Below are 12,688 nucleotides of genomic sequence, written 5' to 3'. Positions count from 1 at the left end.
ACTTCCTAAAAATAGCAATTAGCATGAGCCTTTTTAGGTATGGTGTCTAGAAGTGACAAAACAAACAAACAGAAACAATAAAAACATCACACCAAAGCCAAACCTGAACTGAACAAAAACCCACCCACACTAAAAATAGAAGCCATAAATAAATAAAAAATCTCCACCCTAAAAGGCTGGAAATTATTTTAATTTCTCAAAGATGGAACAGGACAAGAAAGAGGACTACCAGAATTCCTTTAAATCCATATATGTATTTAAATCCTGACAGAACATGCTGCACAAAAGAACATAAACACATATTCATCTTGGCTTTAATATCCTAGAACTCTATGTATTTGCATATGATATACATGCATAGGTCAAATAATTTGGAGATATCTGGTACTATGAAACTTACTTCATTGTTTGTATAAGTACATCCTCCTTAAAAACTGGTCTAAGGCGTCATCATTAGATGATCAGATTTCAGAACTTCATTTTACAGTCATTAGGCAAGTCATTCCAAAAATTAAATTTACAGACTTGTTTCTCTGATTTCTCTAAGTATTAAATATCATTACCTTCTAAGCAAGGTGCATTTCTTCTAAGCAAGCACTTATTATACAATTAACTGGATTTCTAGTATGTGGGTTTTCTCTAAACAGATTTACTGTTATAGCATATTACAGGAGATAACATACATTTTTTTAAAATAAATATTTGGGAATAATTAAAAATGGCATTACGTTATTCACACAGTCATGCATATAGAGGTGCCTACATAGCTAGTTAATAGACAAACCTGCACTGTAAAAAAGGTACATAATGCAAACAGTAGGATCAACTTGTAAGTTTGAATACACCACTAACACCGACAGGGTTGGACAAAGTCACCTGTGTACACCAGAAATCTTCCAACATTTCTCAAACAGGTTTGAAGGGAAGTCTTTACAAACTCTGCACTCAGATTAAAAGGAAAAACGATCCTTCCTCATCCTACAGCCCATTAAAAAAATCTCCTCTGCCTCTCATATCTACCAAAAACTGAAACACATTTGCAAAGACCAAGACGTAGCAGACACAACCAGACAAGCTGTGAAGCACCTTGCACTTCTGAAGGACTTGACTCAGGTTTCCTCTGCTGAGATTCTCCATCTCAAACCTAAGCTGGAATTGAGCCATAAATTACTCTTCACTGCAAAATCACAGACAGAAAACTTAGTTTGGGCTTTAAGAGCACCTGATCCCTCATATGTCACCCAATCCACCATTTTTCTTTGCAACAATTAATCTTCTTACTGAAGAATGGGAACATTAAAAACAGGTAACTGCAATACTAGGTCAGTGACCTGGCTACATCCACCAGAACAAACAGCACCCAAGCTGAAACTACAACTTCAATATCCATGTACCCTTGGTTTTTTTGCTTCCTACCACAACTGTTTCCTACCTCCAAGGCAAATGTAAAAAAACATTCACAACAAGAGAATCAATGACAGAAACACCCATTTCTAAATAACTATTGTGCTATTTCAGCATGCACAATCTACTTAAAAATAGCTTTGATATATAAGCTGCTTCTACTAATTACTTCCTTTAAAAGTTTCCCAATATTGCACAAGAAGTTTTAGATAGACTTCATTTTTACTGCATCACCTATTAGTACTGCCATAGCCTGAACTGCTCTGGTCGCTTTTCCTGTCAGACGAGGTCCTGATACAAAACAATACGTGAGCAAGACCAGACAAGAAATACATAAAACTAGTTTGGCAAGAACTGACTCTGGCGGGATTTGGTAAGTAAATATGAAATAACAATGCAACTTTTCATTAAAGCCCTCTCCAAACATCAGAACAGACTTCTCTTGAGGCCCTTTTACTCCATTAAAGGTTTTGCATAAATCAAGGATTTGGTGGGGGAGGATTGGGAAGGAAGAGAGGTCTAGGAGGGAAAGGAGTACTCACATTGTACAGAGATGAGTTACACCATACTGGGGGGGAAAAAAGAACTAAAAAAAAAAAAAGAAAACAACATTGAAACTAATGATTTTACCAAGTTATGAAAATCCACAGCCATTTATGGTTCCAAGTTTTAGCAATTATTTCTGTATATTATTCAACCAAACAACACAAAAAAACCAAACTGCATAAATGTTCACATTTAAATTCCTGCTCTGTGATCTGTCTTAAATGAACACAAAGCTGTCTAGAGTTGGCTCATATGCACTGTCTGCTAAATACGAAAGAAACTGAACCAGACTTGAGACAGATTGGAATTCAAGTACTCCTACATGGATGTTACAAGTGCATCTGTATTCACGGCTTGGTCAAGCTGCATTTCACAATCTCAGCCAGTAAACAGATATTCACAGCTCCCTATGCAATAGCAGTAGTACAGTCCTCAAACATTTTCTGAATCAGTCAAATACACTGTTTTGGCTCAGACCAGTTCCTAAAGTGGAAACTGGCTATTTCCAAAGTTTACTGGAGTTGACATAATTACATCTGTGGGGCAAAGTGGTCCATTCACTCCTTCAGGACACCTGAACACCTCTGGGATCCCCATCTCTGTTTGGCAGTGAGGGGCTCTCAAGTGAGTTGTCAAAAATCAGGGACTGCCACCAGAATTTACCCACAGCAATCTGCTCAGGGCATATGCAACAGGGTGCATACATAAAAGAAAAATGTCTTCTAGTTATTAAACAGAAAAAAAAAAAAAAGCTAAGTAAATCAAGTTTATAAAAGTCAACTTTCTGTAAAAAAAGAAGGAAAAAAACTATGAAAAAAATTTCTTTACATCTCCCACAAGTTTTTCAAGAAACCTGCTTGAGAGTTACCATTTAGTCAGACATGATGCTGTTGTTTCAGCAACAGCATGAATTTGTATCGTAGAATCAGATTTTCTTATTTTGTCAATAAAACAAAGCTACATTTATACTCTTTCACTGGTATGATTGTGTAAAAGGGTACTGCACTCTCCAAATCTGCAATGAATTTAGAAGGAAAAATAAGTGGTGATAGAGAACTCATTAGCTGCACTGCTCCACCAATGTGTAAGTTAGCAAAGCACAATTATTTTGAAAAAGCTGCAGAGATGCCTTTGTCACTAGTTCATGTAGAAAAACCAGCAAGTTCAGTTCATTGAATACAAGGATAGAAGTAACGCTAAACCTGATTTATAATATCTTCATTTAAATATTGCATCACTCAGCTCAAGTCTAAGCAAGTCTGATCTCCTGTTTCCTGTCTACACCCATTTAACTCCTCAACTTGATGATGATTAGAAAGGTACTCATAATTTAAGCTCATGAGCACCGCATTTTCTAATCCTCAGCAATGGAAGTTAAATATTTGCTAAGTGAACACCAGCACTGGAAGCAAGAGCACATTACAAAGGCAACAAGAATGCAGCCATTCACATTCTGTTTATTACATAAAATGACTTCTAAAAAGCACAAAGGAAAAACTGAGAAAACTATTAGTTTAAGTAGTATCATTCAGCATTCTGTAGCTAACAATTTCATGTTCCCACATAATGGAAACAAGGACCATATGTGGAAAACAATACCTAGACATCAGAATGGAAACAGCAATGTGTTCTTATTAATGGCATAGGAAGATTTCTTATTCCTTTACATCTAAATATGTGTCCTGGTTCTCACAAATTTACCCTTTCCAAAAATATATTGAAATATTTAACATTAAAAGTAACAGTAAATAAGATTATTCTTTGAAACATTTTGTCCCTATCTTACAAGAAGACAGCACCACAAACCTCTGACAAGCAGCAATTTAACAGAAAGCAGAAAATCAGGCTCCTAAAAGCCTGATGAACAATGCTTAGTGTTTACTAATTGTGCCCACTAGTGTGATTTGATCTCACCTGTCACCAGCAGGATGTCCTGAAGCATCAGAAAAATGACATTAATCTGCCTGGCTACAATTACATACTTGGAGCTGCCATGGCAGAGCAGTGTGTGTGTCATTTCTTGTGTGCTGCTGGAAGCCCATGCAGAGAACACTGAGGGAGGACACCAAGCTCTCCCCAAGAGGTCTCTGTACTTCTTAACTTTGCCCACATTTCCCTTCAGCTGAGTGCAGATCAGTTGCCACTACAAATTTTTACACATCTGGAAATCAGGTAAGACAGGTATTTTTTCCCCTCTATATTTTCTGATCTGTTCTTGCCCAATCAGGAAGTGTATTTTTCACCACACAACACTCTTGGGAAATGGATTGGCTTTGTGACGCTGAGCTCCCAGGGGCTCTCCATTGCCTATTGAGACCAACTGAAATAATTTAAATTTAGATATAATTTATGGCTTTTTGCTTTAAAACTGCTCCTTATATGATTCTTAAAAATCACTATCAGCTGGACAGTTGTGAACAAGTATTTCAGTGTAACTCTCAAAGGAAAACAGACTCACCCACAAGGACGAAGGACAGAGAGGAAGCATATCCAAGTAGGTAAACATAACTTCTCAATTATAAATCAGGAGATAAAGGCAAAGTAAGTATATATTATTTGTTTCTTCTTAAAACCATCTGGAATTCAAGATTATAAGGCCATGTGTGTAGCTATCTTCACTGGATTGAGTTTTTTGAGAACAGACAAAGCCTTTGTGGCAAGAATAGACACAGATAAAAACCAACTAAATCACCCGGCTGGGGTGTGTACTGGACTTGTCTGTTCAGCAGCATATGGCACTTGGGCGTGTTAACACTGTCTGAAAGGAAACCATGGTTAATAAAAAACTAATATAACTGACAATTTGCCAGTGAATTCATTCATTTCCCTGTCTAGCCCTGTGCTGCAGGCAGGAACCATCCAAACAAGCAGTCAGGTGCCAAGAGACAGCCATGAAGGCTTGCAATGTCAGCTGGCTTCCAGTTACCTTCCACAGCCTGAGAAGCCAGCAAGAACAAGTCCCTGGGTTTAAATTGCATCTCCATCCCATCATCTGTCTCCTTGAATTTCAAGCCTAAAAAACCTGCTGCATAACACACACAAGCAGCAGTGGAGAATCAGCTCCAAAGCCCACTGTGCTCTCTAAAGTACATTGATGACACAGCACGGACAGTGGCAACACTGGTACAACATAAGTGCATTCACTGTCTTGGCAAGGGCACAAGCCACAAAAACACTTAACATAAATGAAAGCAGCCCTTCTAAAGGCTCAGAAAGGCTAAAGGCTCCTGACACCTGTAGGAACTCTTAAGTTACCAGGTGATGAGTTGAAGGGACAGTTAGCTTTTCTGACCTCACTCCCCTCACATGAATTCTAGGGCACGTTCACATACACTTGCCCGGTATCTCATGAAGTCAAGAAAAAAAGGGCTACAGACTACAACAGAAAACAGCTGAATGCTGCACAGCAAAAAATAAACCTTATCCCTTTCATCTTTTTGATCTTTAACCTGTAAAACAGCTCTTTGTTCTGAAGATGCACCACACTAAAGCTAAATTCTTGCTATTCTGTTTTACTGAGGAAGAGGAAGGTTACACTTCATGCTGTAATGAGAGGGTTTGGTCTAGGATTTGACTTTTTCACACACACCAGATTATACATAATGTCTCTAACCAAGGGATGCACACTGATTTGATATGAACCAGCTAGAAAAAAGAGAGAAACATGGAAGCCTGATCACTGAAGCATCTTGTTTCACTTTTGCACTCACCAATGCTTTCCCAGCCTTGCTAAAAGGGCTTTAGCTTACCAGAAATCCATCCAAGACAGAATTTGAACATATGGCAAATATCACTCTTCCTGACACACTGAAATGTTAGACAGGGTGTTTATGAAGTAAAAAAAAAAAGTAATTTTGGGCTTTGCATGCATCCTGTATGCCCAGTTTCAACAACAATTTGCTTTAAAATTAATCACGTTACACTATCAATGCCAGTCCTCAGTAAAGAAGCCCGTGAGCCAAAAAAATGAGCCAAATAGACATCCACTTCAGCAATTAAATGTCCCCTAAAACCCACTAATTGAACTAATATGGTCAGTAAACTGCTGGAACACTGTTACATATTGAGCTGTGCTGCATTACTACTGGAGCACAAAAAAAGCATCAAGGAACTACTTAATCTTGCTTCAAGTGCCAAAAGGTTGGTATTAAAAATGGTAAATTTGGCTGTTAGACACCCCACAGTTTACATAAAATTTCAAATATATCTATTAAATCCTTGCTTTTCTAAAATGAATTGGCAATTTCCTCATCTTTAAAGAAAATAGTCCAAGGTCTGCTGTAGCAGTAAACTTCCTGTCTTCCTACCCTACAAGGATGTGCAAGTTCTTTCTATTAACACATTGCCCTCATGCATCATCAAAGGCTGGAATGTTTACTCAACTCCTCCACTTTACCTAGAAGCAATCTATACCAATCCATGAGAAATCATATGATAATTGCTTTAAATCAACTTTCCTATGTACTGCATAATTTCATTACCTATTAAATAGAACAGAATCTCTATATGCCCAATAGCTTAACATCAAGGAATAATTCAGATTGGAAGCGACCTGAGGACATCCCAGAAGTGGACAGGGACCATGCTGAGCAGAGGGGGATGGTCCCTTCCTCTGTCTCCTGGATATGCCCTGCCAACAGTGCCTGCTGCCAGTGCAGGGCTGGCTCCTGCCCACTCACTGTCCCCAGCCCAGCCTGTGGCACTGCATGGGACTCCTCCTCTAATGCAGAACTAGGCACAGAATCCCAGAATTGCTTAGGCTGGAAAAAACCTCTGAGATCATCAGGTTCAGCTGTTACCCCAGTATTGCCAAGCTGACCACAAAGCCACATCCCTCAGTGATACATCTACTCATCTTTTAAATACCTCCAGGGATGCTGACTCAACCACTCCTCTGGGCAGCCTCTTTTCATGCTTGATAACCCTTTCTGTGAAGAAACCTTTCCTCAGATCCAATTTAAAGCTCCCCTGGTGCAACCTGAGGACATTTCTTCTCATCCCATCACTTGTTACCTGGGAGAAAGCACAGGCCCCCACTTTGCTCCTTTAGGTAGTTGTAGAGAGCAATAAGGTTTCTGCTGAAGCTCCTTTTCTGCAGGCCAAACAACCCTCAGCTGCTTCTCCCAGGACTTGTGCTCCAGACCCTTCACCAGCTCTGTTCCCTTTCTCTGGACCTGCTCCAGCCCCTCAGGGTCTCTCTTGCAGTGAGGGGCCCAAAGCAGGACACAGACAAGGTGTGGCCTCACCAGTGCAATTACAGGGGGACAATCAGTGCCCTGGTCCTGCCAGCCCTGTCTCACTATTGGTGACTATAGGGTGTCACTGGCCTTCTGGACCACCTGGGCACACACTGGCTCAGGGTCAGCCCAGCTGCTGATCAACACCCCCAGCTCCTGGGCTTCTCACTATATTCCACCTGTCTCCTAGCAGTGTGTTCCAAAAATATTGCACTGAAAACATTGTTCACTGTCAAACCTAATGACATGATGACATTTCTTCACAGCACACAGCCCTGTAGCCACTAGGAGGTGCCACCACCAAAGGGCAGGTCCAGGTCCACACCTGGACTCCGATACTAGCACCAAGTCAGGCACCTGCAAAAAAGGAAAAGTTACTTTGTGCTGCCACTAGAACGCATGTGGCAGCCAAATTTGATAATCATTAAATGAAGAATAAAGCTTAATATTTGGCTGTGAAAGAATAACACTTTTCACTTTGATTACTGATAGCTTACACTGTGAGCAACTATGTTCAGTTTGCTAAGGAGAAGTTAAATGCGACACTACATCTCAAAACTCCATGATGCCCATGCTGTGAGCACCAAATAAGTGTCCTGCCCAAATTGCAAAAAAAACTTTTACATGGGATTTATTTCAATCCAATGTAAAAAAAAATTCAAGACATCAATTGAAGCACTGCCACAAACTCTAATTGTGGCAAATCCACAAGTAAGGAAAGATACATGTGCCCTTTTCAGCCTATTTTGCTGTAACACAGAGCTTACTTCATCATCTGCATCTATATACAACAAATAATGCAACAAAACTGTTTCTTGATTACAATTTTTAATTATTAGTATTAATTCCAGGTGACAGATATGACTTACAGTAATCAAATCCATAGCTCATGAAAATGCAGTGAAATGCACTGTCTGTAATGGTGCACAATCTTGTATGCAGGGTTTTAGAACTTGGGCAACAATGCTGAAGAAATGCAGAACATGCTAGGATTGCAGCTTGACAACTGAACCATAAGCGAGTCTGATGAAAGAAGTGCTTTCTCTTTCTTCCAAGAGTTGATTTACCTCCACCCATCACTGCAGCATTACTTGGATTTAAGCAGTTCATTCTTTTTTTCAGCCACCACAATAACTCTTCAAATGCACTACTCGATTTAGACCAGAATGATGGGTTTTAATGGAATAACCAACCACATTCATATATTTGTACATACAGATCTGTATGTTGTAGAGCAAAGGGGAACATGTGATAGATGTTAAACAAAACAAAAAAAAGAAAGTGACTCTGGTAAAATGTTTCAAGAGAAAATTTAAGAGGGTAGAGTTGTCTACCCAAGTGACAACCAGCTTAAGAGGAAGAGCCCAATTTATTTCAGAAATGTATTTGAAATACTATTTTCATTTGGGGGCCATTAATCTCAAGTACCATGAAAGATAGAAACAACCACTTCTGATATATGTTCCCAATTGGGCACAGTCAATTCATCATGTAGTATCTGAACTCTAAACAATTATTAATATACAGAGAGCTGCAAAATCATTCTTACATAAACTGCCTCACACATCCATCACACTGTAAATATAAAGTTAAGACAAAATATTAAATACCATTCTCTGTCCTCATGGCTGTATTATTCCTCAGGAAACTTCAAATTCAAGGGTTGGTGGGTAGGACTTTGCAATATAGACAGCTTTGCTGAACCATGTGGAAGGAATGCACAAGTTGTGTGAATCACAGTAAGTTATATGAATCAAAGAAAAATTAATCACAATTTAAGTCAGCTATGATATGGCGTGGTTTTGACAGGATTTAGAGCTTTTGCATCCCTGGTGCTTTACACCCTGTCAGCAATGCACAGGGTACTCAAGAGCTCTCCCTGCCCCTCTGCAGTTTCTGTAAGTGGGGTGCACATGGGAGGAGATGCCCTACACTCCCTGCACAGCAGCACACACAGCACAGAGCCTGGGCACTGCCTGCACAGCAATTCCCTGTCTGCTCTAGAGGAGGAGCAACATGCCACATATGGCTGCTAGATCAAGCTGGTAAATGGAACAAATAAAGTAGCAAACTAACATATGCTGAAAAACACCTACAAATCAACACCAGAATAGATAAACGGAGCATTTTGACTGGTTTTCCTGTTGAAGGAAAATCCTGCTAATAGTGAAATGTTTAGGAGTTTCCCTTGTGCTCTACAGAACCGTTCCCAAGACAATAACTATATTCCCCATCTTTGTCCTCCTCTCCTGTGTGCACATTCTAGCTCATGGACAGAGCTTTCTACACTGCCTAAGGAGGCTGACACAAGCCAGGACCCCCAGACCCCACCACTCCATCATCTCCTCTCTAAGAGACCCCCATGGAACAGAATCTGTGGTTAGCACACTCCTGGACACATGAGCAGGTACCTCCAGGTCAAACCCACCAAGGAAAACTGGTTTCCAGTAAGCATCTGCAAAAGCAACGTCGAAATAATCATGGTATCCTGTTAATTTATCTCTTAAATACTTTTCAAGATACTTTAACCAAAGCAGGCCTTACTTTCATCTCCAGGGAACAATTTGTAGCAATAATATTTAGCTATTACTTTTCCAAATTGCTCAATCTTTTTTGAAGGAGTGTAATTTCAATTCCTTCCAGTGGCACTGATTTAAGTATGTAGTCACGCTTTTCTAAACATGCCTAATGCTTTTCTGAAACTTCAAGAACAATCACAATATAAATTCAACTACTATAACCATGCTTATTTTATAAGGTTAAATAAAACAGATCTGCAATTGTCTTTGAATTCAAGGTTCTGATTGCTGCTAACCCAGGGCACAAACTGCAATGCAGCATTCTATGTTAGTGTGAAGGAGAGGAAGTACTTTAAAACTAAACGTCTATAAACAATACCCTCAAGGATTATTTGTTTTGTTTTCAAGTGTATTCATAACTTCTGAAGGTAATATTTTTTAATTGACACTAAGCTTTACTATGGCTGTAGTCCTACTGACTGATCTGCTGTAGGGTATTCCCATGTTTAAGATGGAAAAAATACTAGCACCATATCTGGCTGGAGACCTCACCAGGAAATAGGCAGAACTAATAATGCTAACTAGGTCCACATTTTATCATTCCTACCATTTTAATTCACATCCATGTTTTGTTCAGAGACCAACAGTAACAGTTCCTCCTCACAAATCAGCAGTAATCCTCTTTTTCAAATCAATAACTAAAGCTCAGGTCTAAGCTTGAGGCTAGCCCCAGTATAATGGCAATCTCACTGCCACACTCCTGAGTAGTCAAGAGAGCCCGTAACAGAAAAACTCTGCAAAATGAAGGAACCTTACTCATGACTTAATGAGGACTCTTTTAATTTTCAAACTCCTCCCTCAATCTCACTTCCAGTTCCAGAATTTGGTAAAAATACAAAAGATGACCTGCCAGCTGCAGCTGCCAGGTGCACCACAACCTCCCCTCCCACTCTGGCTTCTCAAAATCCACTCTACTCCTCCATCACCTACATTTGCTTATTACACACCATGACTTCCATACCTGGCCAGAAGCAGAAAATAGAAGGCATTCCAAGAGGTTAAAGCAAATGGAAATGCCAGCTCTTGGAAAACACTTATTTAAAAGCACACCCCGTCCATTTACTAGAGCAGCATTTCTTCCAGCCAGACACTGCAATCCCCTCCCAGAGCCAACTGCACCAGCACCCACCAACATAAGCAAAGCTTGCCACACTAAGCCCTGAGAACGGATTCACTAATACACTAAAAACCTTCTCTTGTCCCTTGTCACCCCCCGTGACAGGGAGCAGCTAACAGCACTGCACTCAACTCTAACCCATTACACGGCTTCCAAAACCGCTTCCATCTCTAACAGCGTGTCTGCACTCGTCCAAATTCAAACACAAGGTTTTATTAAGAGAGAAGCAAAACCAGCTAGTCTTCTTGACCAGAAAAGAAAGCTGTAAAAAAATAACCATTACATCAGTGAGGCAATGCCAAGCCCTATTTTGAACAAGAAGTAAACCTTCAAGTTTTTTCAACTAAGTTGTGAGTATATCACATGTAAAATTGTAAAAACTATTTAATTTTTTGAGCTCAGAGCACTTCAATTTGCATCTCCAGAAGTAATGATTAATATAACAATGATGTAATGGGAGTGTTTTCAGTCATAACTTATACTGTGACCTAAATTAGAAATTCCCATCTTTGTAACAAAGTCAATTTTGGCAGAAGGTACAGGGAAATTACTGCAATTTCACACACAGGGACAATGTTAGAAATATACTCAAGCACACCATAATATTCCACCTAGAATTATACCTTCAAGCCCAGTAAAACCCAAGTAATTATCTTTCTTCTCTTCTGCTAGACAAATTAGAGAGTATCCTCTACTTAGTCAAACCAGAGTTTGAAACCTCCAGTTTCTAGTTCTTTATGTGCTTTCAGAGCCTCATTGAAAATGTTTTCAATGTTACAGCCTAATTATATCGTATGCATACACAGAATCTAAGAATTATTCATAACTCATGGCAAAAGTAGGTTTGACACACGACTGATTAAAAACTAAATAAAATAGAAAAAAATTGTCACACGTTCATTTAGTGCAGCTCACGTGTTCTCAAAAAAGCAATATTTTTAAAAATACCACAACTTCTGTTTTCTGTAATTAACTCCTATAAAACACATACAGTTTGCTTGAGATTAAGAAGAATAAGCAATAAACCGGTCTAATAAGGTGTAGAGAAAAAAAAACAAAAAGACTCTTAGAAACTGCACAACTCTTCTTTCAGAAAACCTGCTGATTTTAAGCACCTGGGGTCTCTCCAATGGGTTTCCTACCCAAATGCAGACAGAAGGGTATGACCAGAGCACAACCAAGGCTACAGGCAGGTACATGGAGATATTGTCTTAAACTCCACTACAGAGAAAAATGTTGTTCTGTAACAAAGTAGAGAAAAAAGGAACATACTTTGATGAATAGAAAGAATGGCATCTTTTTTTGACTGGTTTAGCATACGGTTTAGATAGCATACACTAACAATTCCCCAGCCAGGGTTACAACAAACCAACAAAAGTTTTAAACCATTTCACCTAAACACAAGGCTCCATCCATGTATTTTTGTAAAACACTTCAAATAAATTAATTTAACTTTGTCAGTTTTCCTAGAGCAACCAACAGGCCTTTGTTTTATCCGCCCTATATTAAAAGCAACTGCACTGTTAAAAATACAATGGAAGTCTCAATACCTTAAATTAATTTTTTTTATAAACCCCTCATACTTTTTTAAATATCAAGATGACTGGAGTGATAGAAGCTTGCAAGCATCAAAATAACAACCTTGTGTGTATATCTACATAGATATATATACACACACTTGTATATGAAACCTGCTCTCCTGTTCTTGAAGCCAACAACCCTGTTCTTGAGGAAGTCTACCTCAAAGTCTTTGTATTTGGATTCTCAGACTGTTCTTGTACTCTGTGTACTCTATTTTGACTCAA

At 39.1% G+C, this 12,688-nt stretch overlaps 1 protein-coding gene across 11 annotated transcripts in view; it reads right to left on the bottom strand.

The window, feature by feature from the left end:
* PARD3 (par-3 family cell polarity regulator) overlaps positions 1-12,688 on the bottom strand; it is a 444,439-nt gene that overhangs the window by 396,761 nt on the left and 34,990 nt on the right. The window lies entirely within an intron of this gene.

This window comes from Ammospiza caudacuta, chromosome 1 (genome assembly GCF_027887145.1).
Source record: "Ammospiza caudacuta isolate bAmmCau1 chromosome 1, bAmmCau1.pri, whole genome shotgun sequence".
NCBI classification, from domain to species: Eukaryota; Metazoa; Chordata; class Aves; order Passeriformes; family Passerellidae; genus Ammospiza; species Ammospiza caudacuta.
The sequence above is the reverse complement of the archived record's forward strand: the minus strand, read 5'-3'. Positions and strand labels throughout refer to the sequence as shown.